At 34.1% G+C, this 19,788-nt stretch overlaps 1 non-coding gene across 1 annotated transcript; it reads right to left on the bottom strand.

The window, feature by feature from the left end:
• Nucleotides 1-19,206: 19,206 nt before the first annotated feature.
• LOC125060557 lies at nt 19,207-19,325 on the bottom strand. The gene has a single exon (XR_007118884.1). It is a non-coding gene; the product is annotated as a 5S ribosomal RNA (ribosomal RNA).
• Between the last annotated feature and the right edge of the window lie 463 nt (nt 19,326-19,788).

The raw sequence follows: 19,788 nt of genomic DNA, 5'->3' as shown, positions 1-19,788 counted from the left end.
TATTTTTTTATTGGAATAATAAAACATTTGATGAAAAATTAAAGAGATAATTATAACAAATGTTGCGCAAAAAATGGTTGCTACTTGCTATCCCTCATTAAAAATATTTTTTGCCACGTCTTTGCTATTGAATAAACCTGACAAAATACTCTTCAAATATGTAATACCCTAATAGGATATGTTTTGAAAACTACCATAACACTGATTTTATAACTAATATTCTTATATTTGTTGCTTAAAAGTAAGTTTCAGTTTTAAAAGAATAAAAATTTCTTGCAGCTAAAATTTATTAGATAAAAAAAAATTAGTGGCGCTACAACTTTTAGATCTGGGCCTCAGATTTCTGTATCCTTTTCATGATCATTTGTCAATCCTGTGCCTGACACACGCCGTCGACTTTTTGGGTTTGGCAATCCGGTTTCCTCACGATTTTTCTTCACCGTTCGAGCGAATGTTAAATGCGCACATAGAAAGAAAGTTTGATCAAAAAAATGTATTACTATCTACAATGAAGTCGCGCCATGTTGTCGATAGCTCTCAGACTATTACTATAACCGAATACTTCTAAGAAATCGTCGGTTTTCGTATAATATATTGTATTTTAATTACTTTTCCCTGTATGTGATGTCTTGTTTTTACAAGAGCCCAATTCGGAGGTATCGAACGGTTTGCGGCATTGTTGGCAGATTTTCAGTTTTTTGTTTCGTATGATTGAGTTATAAGGCTTAATAGTCTTTAATTATATTCTTATTGTATTTTCAGTACCGTTAATGTATACGAGATCATAAATTATAAACACATATCAACTCTCTTCTGGTGCTCCTCCAATCACTGACGGTCGGTCTCTGAAATCACTGCATCTCCAATCCTAACAATTGTTCCACTGATTTAACCCCACTCCTGGACGTTTCATAACCAAGACCTTTTACACCTACCAGGTTGGCGTTTACCAGCAATTGTCCAACATTATGGTACACAAGTCGATACATCTGGTTATAGAGGATGTGTGTAATTCTCCTGAATTTTGCCGAAAACCACTAGGTTTAGCTGACGTGTAGCTTAAGCCCTAAAGTCGTGTGTTCCTCTCCGCTTAAATAAAAGCTATTGATTTTTATTTATATGAACGTAGATAGGAATTTGCTATGTCTTTGTAGTACAATCGGGGCTTTCAAATCTCTACGATGATATCATACCTAGAAACGCGCTTATGAAGTTATTCCGGCTGCTAAGGATAGAACTTCTTGAAAGTGAAATAAAATTCTGTTATAGTGTTCATAAAACTACACAACATTGTACTACATAAGTAGAACTAGCAGAAAAAGATTACGAATGAAAAAATTTCGCTTCAAAGATTCCATTAATATTGAAAGTGCCGAATCGCAGGTGCGCAATTTAGGATTCCATCCAGTTCGGAGTTGAGGATAACCATAAAGTATTGAAAATATTATATGATCGTGAATATAGATTTAACAGAAATATGTTTGAAGAGGGGAATGAAGGACGTTTTTATATTGATTCTTTTTTATTATATGCTGACATTTTTGACGTTAGCGCGAAGTCTGTATTACCCGAGGACTTGCCGGTTTTCTCGTGAAGTTTTCCTTCGTTATATAAGGAAATATTAATTGCGTACATAGTAAGAAAATGAGGTGGACAGTCGGGGTTTGATAATCTCAGGCCTGAGAGTAAATCCAACAGTAGTAAATTTTAGGTAGGTTTAAATGGTAGTCCCGTAATATCACAAATAAAAGATTATTTTTCTTGCATGCCAACGGTCTTTTACAAGATTTTAGGAATAAAACTCCGATTCGCCCATTAATATCATGAGATGCCAAGCCTTCTAAGTAAATAAAGTCCCTTATTAGGAATGGGATGATTTTGGCACTCCCCTGCTGCGTAGCTTCTGGTCCACAGGTCTGCCTGATCGAGTGCTCGATAGGCTACTAGACTGGATATTTTTAATTTACCTCCCAAATTATCCCGTTTTTATTAATAGATTAAAGTAAGAAGTGAACTATTGGAAAGGATTAAAACTATCTAATCCGAAAACTTGTAAAAGTTTGATCGTCATCAAACTTCAATTATCGTAAAACTTTGTAAATAAATTAAGTGTGTTCTTGTTTTTGACTTAGTTCCATCAACTCGAAGGATATCATTTTAAAAAGCTAAATAAAAAATCTCGTTTTGTTAAAAAAGCTAACTTGCTACTAGTTCCAGCGTTACTCGAATTATCATTGACGTTTTATTGAACATTACCTACTCACGCGAAGTAATTTATTTTTCGATCGTCTCACCCAAGAACTCAAAATTTGCCATGTGCAAAGTTGTTCCCAAATTCCTATTTAAAAATCAAAGATATTCACAATAGCAAAAATCAAACACATCTGCGTTGAAACAAAAGCAATCAAAGACATAATGTCAATTTAATTTCAACCTTACAACAAATTCATAAGGTTCACTCTTCGTTAGACATATAATGTACCCTAAGGAAGGGATTTACGGCTGAGAGCATCCGTGCAAGGAGTTAAAAAATTTCTTTGTTTTAAGAGTATTATTAATGTGCTATTTTTGTTAAGCTTAAAGATAACTGAGTACTGACAGTGAGATATAAAGGAATGTCAAAAAATGTCTCTGAGTTAAATGTTTATTAGTTAGTTCCGCATTTAAGTTACTGACGATTATATACAATAAAAAGTCTAGATATTTTATTTTTGGTAGCTTCATTTTATTCGTGTTGTAGTTTGAGTGAGGAATATATTTCGGTTTAAATCATTTACCCATTAATTAATTTTTAGTAGGTATACATTTAAGTCATACTTACCTACCTATGATTGCATGCGAAAAATGGAAAGTATAGACTAAATAAAAACCCTGTAATTAATATTTTAAACGAATATAAAGATAGTTATGTTCTAGAAACTTCATTAAAAAACTGTAAAGTTGTACAACCAATTTTAATATCATTTTAGGGATGTTTGGTAAACTAATCAACTACTTACATCATAATATTTGACAATGCTCAAGATGATTTTGTAACTCTCTTAGTGTCTCTCTTTCTAACGAATAAAGTGAAATAAGAAAAGTTTTAGGGTGAGACTATCAACTTATACATGATAATAAAATTTGAAAATCTTGTTAGTAATAATTACTCGCAGTTTCTTAGCCAAATAGAAGACATAGGAGGAAGTTTAGGGTAAGACCTCATGATTTTTTAACGGTGAAAGTCAAGGTGTATTGATAAATATATTTCCCATAACTATAGAGAGTCATGCGATCGTGTGACCCTATTGTTAAATTATAACTGTTACGCATAGTTTCTACCTTCATGCGTGAGCAGCTCCACCCATATTGATAAAAACAACGTTAACACCTAAAAGGTAATTTCCTTATATAATTTTCCCTTGGGATATGCAAATGGTAATAATTGCGCTTGTGTAACTTAAAATTATTTTATAGAGACAGTACACTTGCCCCCACACTAGGATTCCCTGTGTCGTGGGCATCTATGTTGTCCCACAAGGAACGGTTCGGTGGCCGTCGTACACAATTTATATTTTACAAAATTAATAGGTAGCAGGATAGGTAGGGGATGCAGATGTAGAATTGTTCAGTAAGATTCCAATTTTTAAAAGCTGTAGAGAAGATATGAACATATTTTTATATACCTGTCTGACACATGTGTGTGTCCTACAATGCTCTTATAGATATGTTGTGACTATACGGTAGATGTGTTTTCTAACACCCCATCAAAGTTTCGAAAACTACCTAGAACACTTTAAGCTCTTTTATAATGTACTAGCTAACCCGGCGAACTTCGTACCGCCGCGCCGTATATATATATATTATATTTCTGTACATGCAACGAAGTGGTTTTAAATAAATAAATAAATAAGTACTGATGACTGCGTCATTAATATTTGACAACCAATATATGTTTTTTTTTCATTACTTACTTTATTATATATTTTTAAAATCCAAAATACGCCATTATTCGAATACATATTGTGGGGTATTAAATAAATATATAACAAAGATGTGAACTATATACTATTTAGTGATAGATGGCCACGATCGCATGTCACGCATTGCTTGTGATATATAAATATGTGTTTGATACAAAAGTTATTTTCGAATTTGTTAATCACTGAAAAAGTATAAAATTTAAAAAAAATTACAAAATGTACGTCTAAAGAATATTTAGATCGCAACACCTTTTGTAAAATAAATCTCTTTCATAAAATATACACTTTTTATTCAAATCAGATGGAATTTTTGGGGATTCAATCGGCTTTACCCACGCCCAAAACACATAAATATACGTAAAAGTGTACCGTGATTCGAATAGACGGATGTAATTAAAACTTATTTGTATTATTTGGTGATTCTTATTGTATTTTTTGTTGAACTTGTCTTAAACTACGGATTACTTTTATGTAAATTGAATTATTTCTAATTTTAGTCTGTGGAAGGAAACTCTTGTCAAAAAGTTCTATGAACTTTCTATGATAGAAAACATTGACTGTTTGAAACTATATTTTACCACACACCAAATATAGCTGTCAGAGGAATTATCAGTACATCTGTGACCATAGTAGTTTATACCTACATATTTCCATACAAATGTGACTTTAGATCATCTCTTCTGCTTTGAATAATGCCTAGCTCGAGATTCAAGAAAAAGTCACAATTTTGTTCGCAAGACTAAGAACGAAGTTAAAAAATGTTGAAAACTTATTTTGAAATAATGAGAAAAATAATTCGTCTTCTAAGAAAACAAACGCAAACTAAGTCCATCCCTTAGACGATTAAATTACGGGTCTTCAAAGTAAGAAATTGTCTACAAACAAAAATTCTATTACATCTCGAAGCATTCTCTATGGATCAATGCGTATTTAATTATTATATATTACGTTGTAATGAGATATTGAGCGCCGGAACTGAGGTAATTAGACAGGGTGGTTCTGAGAACGGATTAATTGCGAAATATTAATATACTGTGTGGCTATCGAGAATTGTTTTGTGTATACGTTTATATACGTACACAAATTATTGAACGACTGATGAAATTATTTCGATAAAATGTTTTGTTCAAATGTTATACAAATTACAGTTATTTATTTGGTAATTCTACAGCTAATAAATTAATTATAATAAAACCAATTATAATAAAGATGTAAACAGGAATGGAATATGGAAGAGGCCTTTACCAAAAACCTTTTTTGAATGAAAAACAAAAGAATGAGATAATAGAAATATAAACGTGTTTAAGTGGTAAAGTATTTGAAAAAAAGGCTATTATTACTATTTTAAAAAACAGCTTCTTAAATACCTTAATACCCTAGTACATTATCGATTTGCGTCATTTGTATTAAAGGTATACTAAATATAAGGACCCATATAAGGTATCCCTTACAGATTATTAACATTTTCGTTCATTATTCACTCCCAAGGTTCAAAATCAGCAGAAAGTTCCAAATTCCGTCTGCAAAATCCAAACTAGGAGTTCAGGCACCTCTCATTCGAATATATTAAGAGAATAAACACTACTTACTTATCAAGAGCTTGATAAGTAAGTAGTGTTTATGTATATGTGATCAGCCCACTACTCAAGTAGGCTGATCAATTTAAAAAAAGCATTGCTAAGTGCCTATCTGATACCTAATCCGCTATTTGCTAGTTATTTTTAGTATGTATATTTAACAATATAAGCTAAGAAAAATTAAAAATTGAAAGAGTAGTTTAATTTATTTTTGTAATATGATTACCATAATTGTAATAAATTTTAGAAAAGATTAGCATTATAAATGATGTGTTGAACTAACAATAATTAGCAAATATCCGGTATAAAATCACGTACTGAAACTGTATATAGTAGGAACATTCAAACATTTGAAATTATGATGGAACCAAAGCGATTTGACTAAATGTCGCATTATCCCGCCATAAAAGATGCAGAGATTACGGTCGCAATAAACCTCTGAATGTAGAGTGGGTCGATGGGCGCTTATTTCATGAAATAGCAACTGTCAGCGTCAGGGAATGACTTTCCCGAAATAGGGTAGATTATAACGTCGACCTCTAATGTTTAAATTGTCATTTGATATAAGTTAATTCCAGGGCAGGAATGTATACAAAAGTTTTCAACGTAATTGAATGTATCACTTTAGCTTTTATAGTTTAACTTGTTTTTCATGTTTTGGTCTGATTCTTAAAGTTGTGGTTATTAAAGAGTTTATTAAAGGTTATAGAGCAGTGTTGGCCTAGTGGCTTCAGCGGGCGAGTCTCATACCTGAAGTCTTAGGTTCGATGTTGTGCACAAATGGACTTTCTTTCTATGTGCGCATTTAACATTCGCTCGAACGGTGAAGGAAAACATCGTGAGGAAACCGACATGTCTTAGACCCAAAAATTCGACGGCGTGTGTCAGGCACTGGAGGCTGATCACCTACTTGCCTATTAGATTTAAAAATGATCATAAAACAGATTCAGAAATCTGAGGCTAAAACCTAATGAGGTTGTAGCGCCACTGATTTATTTATTTTTATTTTATTAAAGGTTATATTAATGTATATGGAGCCTTAAACCGACTTTTATTTATTTATTTATAAAAGCTTGGCAACGCTCAACACAATGATACATCCATTGATCCCTTGGCGTTGCCTAGAGATGTGGGGTTTCTTCGTATCTTCTACCGTATTTACCATGGAGAGTGTTCAAAGGTGTTGTTCGGTCCAATACCTGCAGCTGAGTTTCATTATCGGACGTCAAGGCAGAATACAAAATACCATCCGTATTATTCCTACTATGTGGAACCAGCTGCCCACTGAAGCATTTCCGAACCAATTCGACTTAGGGTCCTTCAAGAAAAGAGCGTACCAATTCCTGAAGGGCTGGCACCGCACTTGCCAGTCTTCTGGCAATGTCCATAGGCGGCGGTATCCCTTGAGCCCGTTTGCCCGTTTGCCTCCTATAACATAAAAATTTTAGTACAAGAAAAATAAAATACAATATTTAATGTGAGCAAGCTTAGGCAAACTTACACGATGAGATAAAAAATAAACAAATTATAAAAACTTATCAATTTCAATGTGTGAGGGGAGGAACTAGTAAGTTTTATCTTAATAATGTAGTTTTATATTTAGTGAACCAGATCTAAAACTTTCGGTAAACGAAACCACTATATAACCTAGATTAAAGCATTGGGGAAGGAAGTAACTCTCAGTTTCAGAGTTGAGACTTAGCGCTAACTGCGAAAGCCGTTTATCAAAAAATGGGTTTGATATACCCGGCATATAAAATACACAGGTAAAAACCTTACCTTATTAATTATAATACAAAATAATTTATAAATCGGCTTGGCGTATGCCAATTACAGACTTCATAATAATATGAATGACATAATGAGTGTAGGGTGTGTGTGCTTGTATGTGTGTGTGTGTGTAACTGAATCCTGTGTGTTAAAATCGGCTTGATTGTCTCCTCGGCTCAGTTCTGTAATAAATTAAAATCTATAACAATTCCGTAGAATTTATACTACGGCTTAGATGCTATTTATAATAATAGTTCAGTTCGTATTTATTAAAATACTAGCTGACCCGGCTAACTTCGTTCCGCCTTAATAATAATATCGTTGTTACTTTAGTTAAACTTATTTTAGGATTCCATTAAGGTGATAACTTTTTTTGCAAATAGAGAAATGTTTTATTGCTTGCCATTGCAAAAGAAGGATGGCAGTTTTACACATTAGGCCTCTTCTCTCTATCGCCAATATTGCGATACTGCATGTTAAGCACTTTCTGCTTTACAACATTTTTTGATGAGGTAACACATGTTTTCGATCAAGATCAAAGCCTGGTTACGCATCTCCTCATTTACCTCAAGTTCGGAATTTCTTGAAGTGACACGAATTCGACGTAAAATGATGCGTAGTTTTGTCAACAAATGTCACCACATGCCGTGTGCATTCGTAAAATTAATTAATTAATTTATTGTTATTCGATAACTTATCCGATATTTTATTACTTACTCTGCTATTCGGAGTGGAGAAAAATCCATCAAAAAAGACATAACTAACATCGGTCCAGCCGATCTCGAGTTATAAGTGTTGTAACAAACACGACTTTCTTTTATATATATAGATTAATAAAGTAATATTTTTCAAGCCAGGATTTATTCGTACTTATTGTTATTGTTGTACTTTATGGTCTGGAAGGACTATAGAATCCATACATAAGCGGAAGTAAACCGGTTCAACCGGAAGTCTGCGGCGGAGTACTTCCCGCGAAGATAACGCCTAATTTTATGGTAGCTGATTTGTTTGATCGCTTTGAGGTCACGTAAAGTTGAATTGATTTAATAGTGTATACTTAAAACTACTTGTCGGGTATTTCCCATATCTGATTCCTTTTTTATAACGTTGTGGAATATCTATGTAATTGCAATTCTTATGAATTCTATAAAAAATTAATGGTAGGCTAATTATGACGGATTTCTGTATTATTCGTAAGTAAAAATACTATTATTATGCATTTATATTATGTTACGAAATATAAAAAAAATATACTTAAATAATGGAGTTTAAGTTGTTTTTTAAATTTAAATTATATTTTATTATACATATGTCCTTGGAACATAGGCATATTAAATATAGTTCTCACTACGTTAGGATATTGGGATAAATGTTTTATGAAACTTATTGTTGCCAGTAATTATATTTATTTGCATATTATAATATATACAAAGAGGTTTCAAACAAATATCTTTTACTCATTATACTATGGAAAATAAAATATTAAATTCTTTTCCGTAGAAAAAGTATTTTTTGCTTTAATAATATTATGACGTATTCAAAATTAGTGGAAAACAAAGAAATATACATAATTAAATCGTATATCCCAGAGATTTATATCATAAATTTTTATTTAAAGATATTTCTGTAAACACAGACTTTAAGGTGACCCCTGTATCATTAACATAATATGTAAAGTACATTTGCGTAGGTGACGTACATTGAGCTTATTTGAATACCAATATATATGAATAATAAGTATAAATACAAAATAATAAGTTGGTACAGACATATTATTCAAATTTTGAACAGAAACCGAACAAAAAGGCGTCTTTAATCACTGGAAACCATATGTAATATGAAATATACACATATATAATTATTTATCAAACTATGTAGATGAAAAGATTATGCAAAGTTTTATGATAGAGACATTTATACAGTCTACCCGAAATTTCGCGGCAATGTCAACAACAACAAATTGCCTTAATAAATTAAAAGGCGTTTATTTCTAACCTATATTTTTTATATAGTAAGGAGTTTTGGCCTAGTAGCTTGAGCGTTTGGTACCAATGGAATATGGAATATATGTGCATACGATTAAACAACGGAAAGTTGCGTACCTGGGCCACGTGTTGCGCCATGACCGCTACCACCTCCTTCAATTAATTATAATGGGTAAAATCCAGGGTAAACGGCGTGTTGGTAGAAGGAAGAAATCATGGCTCCGCAACGTTAGAGAATGGACAGGTATTGCAACTGCAGAAGAGTTGCTGCATCTGGCACAGGACAAGACACGCTTCAAGATACTGACGGCCAACCTCCAGTAATGGAGAGGCACTAAAAGAAGAAGTGCATACGATGACGGAAAACATCGTGAGGTAACCGGTATGGTTTAGACTTATACAATCGAAAGCGTGTGTCAGGAACAGAAGGCTGAACACCCAATCGCCTAAGATAAAAATATTTCAAAACAGGTAGAGAAATCTGTAGCGACACTGGTTTTTCGAATTAAATTGTATGATAGTGAATATTTCTGAACATACACTACACTTACCCTTCTTTGTCACTTACCGTACTTCCGGTGAATTAAAAATTAATTGAGAAGTGGTTTCATTCCTGAGTCGCCTCCCTCATCCATTATAATGCGATTATACCTGCCTCATTTTGTAGCTAATTTAATTCTAAAACATCGTTTTAATGACTCATTTGTTAAAGGGTGAATATAAATTGGGTTTCTTAGACTTGAAGAAAATAATAAAAAGTAAAACAATGAAACCAAGTAGATGTACGCTACATAAGATTATTTTTAAACGTTTAATTGATTAAAAAAGATATGTTTCTGTTAATTTGTGTGTAAAAGAGACAGATAAATACAAATCTACAGATTAATATTTATAAATCTTTTTGAATTCATTCCTGGTTCGCTTTCCTGTAAATTCATTTAAAATATCCATCACCATTTTAAATATCTGAACACATCCATTAGAATATTACTATGGCGGTTAAAATAAGCTTACAGACTAAGCTATGGACAATAATTAGTACAATATAGAACAGCCATTTTCTAGTTTGAGTGCTTAATATACTCTTAATAAGATCCGTAGCTCCTGGAATCAGCTTCTTGGCCAAAGGATCATCTGATACTTGACTTAAAAATAGTCAGAGCACTAGTGTATTTTGCCTATGCTACTAGGGTTCATGGTACTTTTACACAACAAAAATAGACTTACGGAATTTGTAGTGGCCAATTAATTTAACTTACCTACAGCTTAACGGTCTGATCGCGTGACAACAACTTTAAACTAATTATGGGGAACTAAAATGAAGTTGTGAGTTCATGTTAAAAAACGTAACACTTCTTCGGAAATATTAATAAGGTTTTTAGCTGTGAATATGCTTATACGTGAACTTGGACTATTATTATAGCCTCTTTATTTGAATAATGAATAATATATTAAACAAGTATATCATATGATTAATTGTTATATAATATGTGCACGCTTTAAAAAATAGAATATTACTATTAATAATTATGGACCCCTCTATTATTAATTACTTAAAATGTCATATGGAACATGGTGTAATGGTTGCAGCTCCTTACAAACGTTGTGTAAAAAAAAAAAACATGGCGATTAAAAAGAGTGGCGGAGAGTTTATTGCCAGTTCTTCTCTTCCGTTCTACGCCCTTGATTTGAGAACTGTCAGTAAATGTAAAATTAGAAGCGTTAATATTTATTTCTTTAATGACGAATCACAAGTGTACATTGTGTTACCTACGTGAATAAATGATTTTTGAATTTTGAATTTGAATTTCTACGGGTAAAGGAAATTGGACTATATTATCTGTAAAATAGTCTTGATGTCAGACAATCTCGTGTCCTAGCACTTCTGGACAGAAATGGACAATCCAAGAAATGGATGGCAGTAACAAAATTGTGATTTTTTAAGTAATAGGGGGTAAACGGGCAGGAGGCTCACCTGATGTTAAGTGATACCGCCGCCCATGGATACATTGCCAAAAGGCTTGCAAGTGCGTTGCAGACCTTTCAAGAACTGTTACGCTCTCTTCTTGGACCTAACTAAGGACCCAACTAAGGACCCTTAGTTGAATTGGTTCGGAAATACTTCAGTGGGCAACTGGTTCCACTGGTGCACGGCAAAAACTGCCTTAAAAAAACGCTTAGTTATTGACGGATTTCGAGGTGATACAAATGGAATTTCGTATTTTGCCTCGACGCGACGCCTCGACTAAAACAAAAAACTTGGCGATTAATAAAGAGTGGCGGAGAGTTTAAAGCCACTTCTATTCCGTTCTACGCCCTTGATTTGAGAACTGGCAGTTAATGCAAAATTAGAAGCATTTAATTTTTATTTCTTTTTCGACGTCCATAAGTGTACATTGTGTTACCTACATTAATAAATGATTTTTGACTTTTGACTTTGACGTCCGATGATAAAACTCAGATGTAGGTATCAATCCGAACACCTCTGATCACTGTGTGTGGTAAATGCGATAGAAGATGCAATACTTCAATGCAAATGCTTACTGCACTACTCATCAGAGAACTCTGAGTTGTTTTAGGATGCCTCTAGGGTCTCTGATGCATAGACAAGTTTAAGAAATGTGATATTAGGAGATGGTCATATCTTTTTTTTATTTTTTTTTTATTTATGGCTCTGGCACGGTTTGTGCATTAGCCAGCGTCAAGTATGAGATTTTTTATCAATCGTTCTTTTTGCCTTAGAAATTCGATCATATCCTCCATGTACGGTTTTGGCACTCGCCCGGTACCGCACAACCCTCCCAAAGGCCGAGAACAAATTTAAATTAAATTAAAACTTGTCCTCGAACCGGGAATCGAACCCGGTACCCCTCACCTAGCTGCTACTTAATAAGACCGCTAGGCTATGAGGCCCCCTGGTCATATCTTATTGTGTTAGTTAATATATATGTATTATATAACTTATCAAACCAATACTTTCTCTTTTATCGAGTGAATTAAAATTGAATGTCGCATTTATATTAAAACGTTCGATAAATGCGACGGTCCATTAGCTAATAGGATTGAAATCCGTCATGCGATCGCTAAGAACAAATTGTACTGAATAGATTGTATAAAACCAGTATCATAGGAAGGTTCTTTAAGAAGTTAAGGTCATAAAGTTTGGTAAAATTGGAAGTTAAAGTTATAGGAATAATTGTTATACTTTATTTCTTAAAGAAACTCAATGTGCCCCGTGGCTTTATTATTGAGAACCTGAACTCGATTTCTGGTAAAATTTGAAACCAAAGTTGTTCATCGAAAAAGAATTTTTCCATACAGGGTGGGAAAAATATAGACATCTTAAAACATTCTTACATAATATAACAATATATGCTGAAACATCTCTTTGATGTCTTCTCCTTTTAAGACGCTGGAGCCCACGAACAAACGCACCACGCGAATGGTGAGGCAATTCAACTTCTTGACACCACGGGCCTAGTGCGAACATTGAAGAGGACAAAACCATTCGTCTATAAACAGTGGTGATTGGGAAAGATAGTACTCGTGAACGGAGTGTCTTCCCCTTAACTTTTGAAGAGTTCTTTACAAATGTACCACTAAATACGACCAAGTCCCTAGATTCTTCACCTGCTGCTGCGATCTCATTGCTAGAAAAATATGTACCTGAATGTAATATTAAATTTCAGTTTAAACATATAACTTGTAATGATATCGTTAAAACTTTTAAGCTTATTAATTAAAAAAAAAGTAAAGATATATGAGGTATGTCAACAGTCATTTTAAATTCCGTTATTAATGTAATAAGCTCTGAATTGTCTATCATTTTTAACAGATGTATCGATTGTGGAGCCTTTCCGGACGAAATGAAATTAAGTAAGATTACACCGTTGTTCAAGGCAGGTAGTGAGTCTGATCCGTCAAACTTCAGACCTGTTTCCGTGCTCCCTGTGTTGAGCAAAGTTTTTGAAAAGATAATGCTAGACCAGCTTTCTTTAAATTTTAATAAAAATAAACTCTTACATAATAAACAGTATGGTTTCACTAAGGATCGCTCCACAATCGATGCCGGTGTGAAGTTGATTTCGGACATATTTAACGCCTGGGAAGAATCATATGATGGAGTCGGCGTCTTTTGTGACCTGTCAAAGGCCTTTGACTGTGTTCATCCTGATATACTCGTTGGAAAGCTTCAACACTATGGCGTTGATGGCAAAGCTTCCAGTCTGATGAATTCATATTTAAAGGGAAGGATCCAAAGAGTTCATGTCAATGGAGTCACCTCTCCGGGTTCGCAGGTATCAATGGGCGTCCCCCAAGGATCGATTCTCGGGCCTTTCTTATTTCTGATTTACATAAATGACCTCCCATTCTTTGTCAACGAAGTTCATGAGATGGTATTGTTTGCTGATGACACTTCACTTCTATTTAAAGTGAATAGGAATAACCTATTATTGGACGATGTAAACAATTCTATCTCTCGTATAGTTAACTGGTTTAATGTAAATAACTTACTGCTTAATGAGAATAAAACAAAATGTATTAGATTTACAACTACTAGCGTAAAGCGAGATATTGGTAACCTGAAAATTAAGGACAGTGAACTAAACTTTTTTGACAAAACTGTTTTTCTAGGCATAACAATAGATAGTAAACTCCAATGGGGCCCGCACATAGATACTCTTTCGAATAGGCTCAGCTCTGCAGCATATGCAGTAAAGAAAATCTGATATGGACTGATATGGACACGGCAAAAATTGTTTATCATAGCTACTTTCACAGCGTAATGTCGTACGGTATTCTACTGTGGGGTGCTGCTGCAGAGGTTCAATCCATATTTGTGCTGCAGAAGCGGGCTGTTCGGGGTATTTGTTGTGTTTCTCCGAGGGAGTCGGTTTGGAATAAGTTTAAGGAATTAAATATTATGACACTATCTGGTCAATATATTCTTGAAGCCTTGTTGTATATCCAAAAAAATATAAACGATTTTAAAACAAATGGTGACTATCACCAGTATAATACGCGAAATAGAACTAATTTGAGTGTACGACCAACCAGGCTCCAAAAGATAAACCACTCCTTATATGGAAATTGTATTCGTTTTTACAACAAACTCCCAAGCGAAATTAGAGTATTATCACTAAATAAATTCAAAGCCGTCGTTAAACGGAAACTAATCAACAAAGCTTTTTATAAATTTGAGGACTACTTAAATGATCCTAATCCTTGGGATTGAATTGCTCCAGTTCAAAGAATTTGTATGACAATACCTGGCGATTAAAAAGAGAGGCGGAAAGTTTCTTGCCAGTTCTTCTTACCCGCTCTACGCCCTTGACTTGCGAACTGGAAGTAAATGTAAATTTACGATTAATTTAACTTGACGATTCAAAAGTGTACTTGGTTACCCACTTGAATAAAGATATTTTGAGTTGAACTGTCAGCAGTGTTATTGGACATATTCTTATGTTTAATATCTCTTTTAAGAAGAAGAAGAAGAAGAAAAACTTTATTACACACAATATACAGGATATGTAGGTAAAGTAAAGTGCACTGGCCCCCACACTAGGATTCCGTGTTGTGGGCATCCAGTCCCATTAACATGTAAACAGTATTTAAATTTTTGATTTCTACATACCAAATATTTTAACTATTTTTCCACAATAAGAATATTTTCTGTATCAGCAACATACAACAAGATATTGTTTGAGATTTTTAGTAAGTGTATGTAATGTGAGTTTGGAAATTTTTGTGATAATTTTGTTTTTAAGGAAGTGGTTTAAGATGAAAGGGCCTCGGAAGGAGAAAAAGCGTTGGGCGAAGAAAGTGCGTTTTTGGGTTGCTTAGACAGGGTGGCCAAAAAGTTGTGGATCAATCGCAAAAAAGGGATAGATGAGGTCATCAGCTGCAAAAAATTGTTCTACGGGAGGTCCCTGAGCTTAAACCCTGCAGAGTTATAAAATTGACTTTTTTTACTAATTCTTATTAAAATTCGAAAAAATCTACACCTGTATCTTTTTCATAATATCCACTAGACCACCCTGTATATAGATGTGCGTTGTGTTGTATGTGGTGTGGCGGTTTTAGTATTAGGTTAGTTTTAAATCACCTATTAGTCTTAAGTTAGACTAGATCGTAATATTAAATTGTGTCTTTGAGATAATTAATAAAAAAAACATATCTTTAATAAAATGTTTCATGGCAAATCGACCATCTGATCATACCCTTAGTAAACACGATTTAAAGTATGAAAGGCTAAGTGTGTGCAACAAAATTGCATTGATTTTCTCTTTATTGAAGGTCAATGGCAAATCAATTTAAGTAATAATTTACTTAGAGGTATTGTTATTAGCAGTGTTAGCACGCGATTCTTTACACTGAGGTCTTGTATTCGAACCCCTGCTGTACTTCTACCTATGAATGAAACATCCTTATTCCTTATGATAAAATGAAGGACAGAAAAAAAGATTTAGATCCTTAAATCGTTGAAGATTGTCTATTTTCTGTGACATATAATTCAGCTATACAGCACACATTTTTCTACTATAATAGCTGTGGACTGAACTGCATATTTATAGAGTGCATATATAGCCGTTACCATTTGATATATTTCTTTTAGAAAGTTTTTTGCGACCTCTTCTACTTAACGATCAAAAAGATTGAACGCTTTAAAATTTTGCCATTACGGATAAGATTGGATATAGCGGACATGTATATTATATATAAAATTATCAAATGCCACATCGATAGTCCCTTTAAGCTTTCAAAAATAAACTTAATTTTAGGTCTGGGCCTCATATTTATGTATGTGTTTCATGATCGTTTGTCAATCTAATAGAAAAGTAGATAATTGGCCTTCTGTGCCTGACACACACCGTCTGGTCTTAGGCAAGCCGGTTTCCACACGATGTTTTCCTTCACCGTTCGAGCGAATGTTAAATGCACCATTAGAAAGTTCATTGGTACACCACCGGGATCGAACCTACGACCTCAGGAGAGTCGCACGACTAGCCACTAGGCCAACACTGCTCGCTACTTAAATATACTGTAAGGAATTATGCATTAAATGCTAACAAACAAATTTCTAAAACACTCTTCCATATAACAATTCGAAACTGATGATCTTTCATTCACACGACCTCTCCCAGGCTTAACGAAGGCTTTGATTAGACAGAGTAATTAACGCGGGTCCTAAGATAACATAATACGATCTTTGTCTTCATCTTAAATATTAACTTAATTACTTAGTAACGAAACTAAAGACAGAAGGGATTGCTAAACATGTTTTTATTTTAATTTAACACCATTACACTAATAATAAAGAATAAGTTTCCAAAACGCATTTTAAAATAAGTAACAGTCCGTGAATGATCATTCCTAAATAAATTAACTGCACTTATGATTTAATCACGGGTTTAGAATTGAATGGAAATTCGCAAATATTAATTAATACAACTGAGAGATTTTTATGGGTATTACTGATTTAAACTCAGATGATTTAAATTTGTGTTCGTTTGATATTATTCTGATTAATTTCTCAAATTTAAAATATATGGTTTTTTGTAAATAAATGCTTTTTTCCTAAATAAATTAACTTTCTAAATTGCGACGTCGCGAATTCTTCGCTTTTTTAAACATTTGGACATTTTTACGTAAGCTTGACCGAATTTCTCTAATTAGCGGTAATTTGTCTATGCTTAAGCCTTGGATATCTTAGAAATTAAGTAAAAGTATAAAAATTGCCTGTTATATAGACTATATAAAAATATAATTTTAATCTGTGATAGCATCAAAGAATATTAAGATAAAAATGTAGATAGAAGAAATAGAAGCGGTAGCAGGAAGCGAATTGAGAAAGGAAGACATGGACAGAGAAAGGAGGAAAAGCTGGAGTAGACCCGGAAGGGGTTCCATTCGACGGTACTGATGGTAGCTAGGATATAGGATACTAAAATAGGATAACAGGAGCAAAAAATGTTTATGAGAAGAAAAATGAAAAAAAAATAGTAATGATTGGAAATTAAACGAGCTTTTATTATAATTATCAACTAGTGGTAAATGTAGTAGTAGCAAAAATAGGCCATTTACCATTGTAAAATTCTAACAAATAAAACATCAAAGTAACGAGTATCTCATTTCGATTCCTATTGAAAAATCACACGGAATAAGAAATGAAAAACAATTTACACATCTTATAATAAAAACATTTTTATAACAAATATTTTCCGACAAACCTCATTTGTACATTATTTAGCTCGTTGTGGCGTAATAAGTTATTATTCAATGAGCTTTCGGTTTCACCTCACACCACCGCATGTGATTATAACGAATTAAGTTGTGGATACATCGAGAGAATGTTGTGTGTGATGCGTTTCGTATACTTCATAAAGAATTGACCTCCAATTGTTTTAAGAAAGACTACCTCACTCAAAAGCCGGCAGCGCTAGATGCGTTGAAACGGGTGCGAAGACTGTAATAAAGGAACATATAATAGGTTGGGGAAAAAGTTTCTTCGCATTTTTTAAGAAAATTCAAAACATTTTTTAATATACTTTATTTACATTTAACTAAAGTATGTAGGTACCATTTTGATCGATAACTTTTTGCCATTATTTAGGTAGGGACATGATCCCATTGCTATACAAATTTTGGTGCTTCTGATCAAAACCGCGATAATTAGTTTTGGCAGTCCTCTCGTGATGATAACCTGACACTGCCTAAAGAATTCTGAAGAGACTGAAACAGGTGGAAATCTGAAGGTGCAAGGTCAGGACTATACGTCGGATGCATTATCACCTCCCAGCCAAGCTCTCTCAGTTTTTGCTGAGTGGCCAAAGATGTGTGAGGTCTAGCGTTATCATGATGAAAAACCACACCCCTTCTGGTGATGAATTCCGGCCGCTTTCTCTCAACTTCTTGCTTTAATCTCATCAGTTGTTAGCAGTAGAGTTCAGAATCGATGGTCCTGCCTGGTGGTAACAGCTCATAATGAATAATGCCCTTCCAATCCCACCACACACACAGCATCACCTTGTTGCGAGTTATCTCGGGTTTCGCCACAGTCTGTGAAGCCTGACCGGCCTTTGATCACGACCTTTTTCGCACGTTCTTGTCGTACGTGATCCACTTTTCATCATCAGTTCTCAGCTTCTTCAAAAATGGTTCGGTTTCATTAAGTCGTAATAAAGAATCAAAAATGAGTACACAGTTCATTAGGTTTCTTACAGTGAGCTCGTGAGGTAACCAAGTATTGAGCTTTTTTGTGTACCCAGTTTTTTCAAATGCGCCAAAACTGTTTTGTGGTCAATTCCCCGTTCTTCAGCTACGTCGTAACTACTGATATGCCGATCTTGCTCCACTTTTTCAAAAATTGCATCCATTTTATCTGTCATAGGGCGACCAGAGCGACTTGGATCTTTGACATCAAAATTTCCGGATTGAAAACGCTTAAACCAAATTTGTGCTACTCTCACAGACACTGCACTAGGTCCATAAACATCGCAAAAAAAATTCGCGGCTTGTGTTGCATTTTGACCTTTTTTGTAGTAAAATTTTAAAATGTATCGAATTTCTTCATTCGATTCACTCATCTTGACGGTACGAAAAATAAATAAAAAACAGTCATTATCCTAATTTTATTTTGGAATTATCTTCTTTAAAATCTCAACTTTCCTTGATAACAAAACCAGCCAGATACATATAGTATAGCCAAAGAGATTTTATTACGAGTTCATACATACTATAATGCGAAAAGACTTTTTCCCCAACCTAATATATATATAATACAAAAAAAACTTTAGAGGTGTCAAGGGACACCCGGATGGAACGAAATTCCTTTCGATTAATTTATATGTTAATTGGTATCATAACAGTATGATAGATTTTCTCGACACCAATCTTACGACGAAAAAAAAAAGCCAACATCACGAGGTGTTCCCAGGCGGTCACCCATCCAAGTACTGACCTCGCCCGACGTTGCTTAACTTCGGTGATCGGACGAGAACCGGTGTAGTCAACGTGGTATGGACGTGGGCGATAGCTAAATCGAAAATGTAAAATATAACAACTAGCAAAAAGTGTCGTTACAACTTTTGGTCTTAATTTATTCCGTCTAGCCCCCTTTCGCAACGCTCGATAACTTCGTTCCAACAAGACTAATTTAGTTAAGTGATTCCAAAAATAATTTTCATTTCTTATCCCTACAAAAAAAAGCCAACATCATGAGGTGTTCTCAGGCGGTCACCCATCTAAGTACTGACCTCGCCCGACGTTGCTTAACTTCGGTGATCAGACGAGGACCGGTGTATTACAATAGCAAATAGCAAAAAAGTGTCGTGACAACTTTTCGTAAGAATTTTTTCCGTCTATCCCCCTTTCACAACGCGCGATAAGGAACTTCGTTCCAATAGTGGCGCTAGAACCTTTTAGGTCTGGACCTCAGATTTCTTTATCTGTTTCGTGATTATTTTATTAATAGGCAAGTGGGTGATCAGCAGT

Source organism: Pieris napi, chromosome 21 (assembly GCF_905475465.1).
Source record: "Pieris napi chromosome 21, ilPieNapi1.2, whole genome shotgun sequence".
In the NCBI taxonomy this organism is placed as follows: domain Eukaryota; kingdom Metazoa; phylum Arthropoda; class Insecta; order Lepidoptera; family Pieridae; genus Pieris; species Pieris napi.
This window is presented reverse-complemented; position numbering and strand designations above follow the sequence as displayed.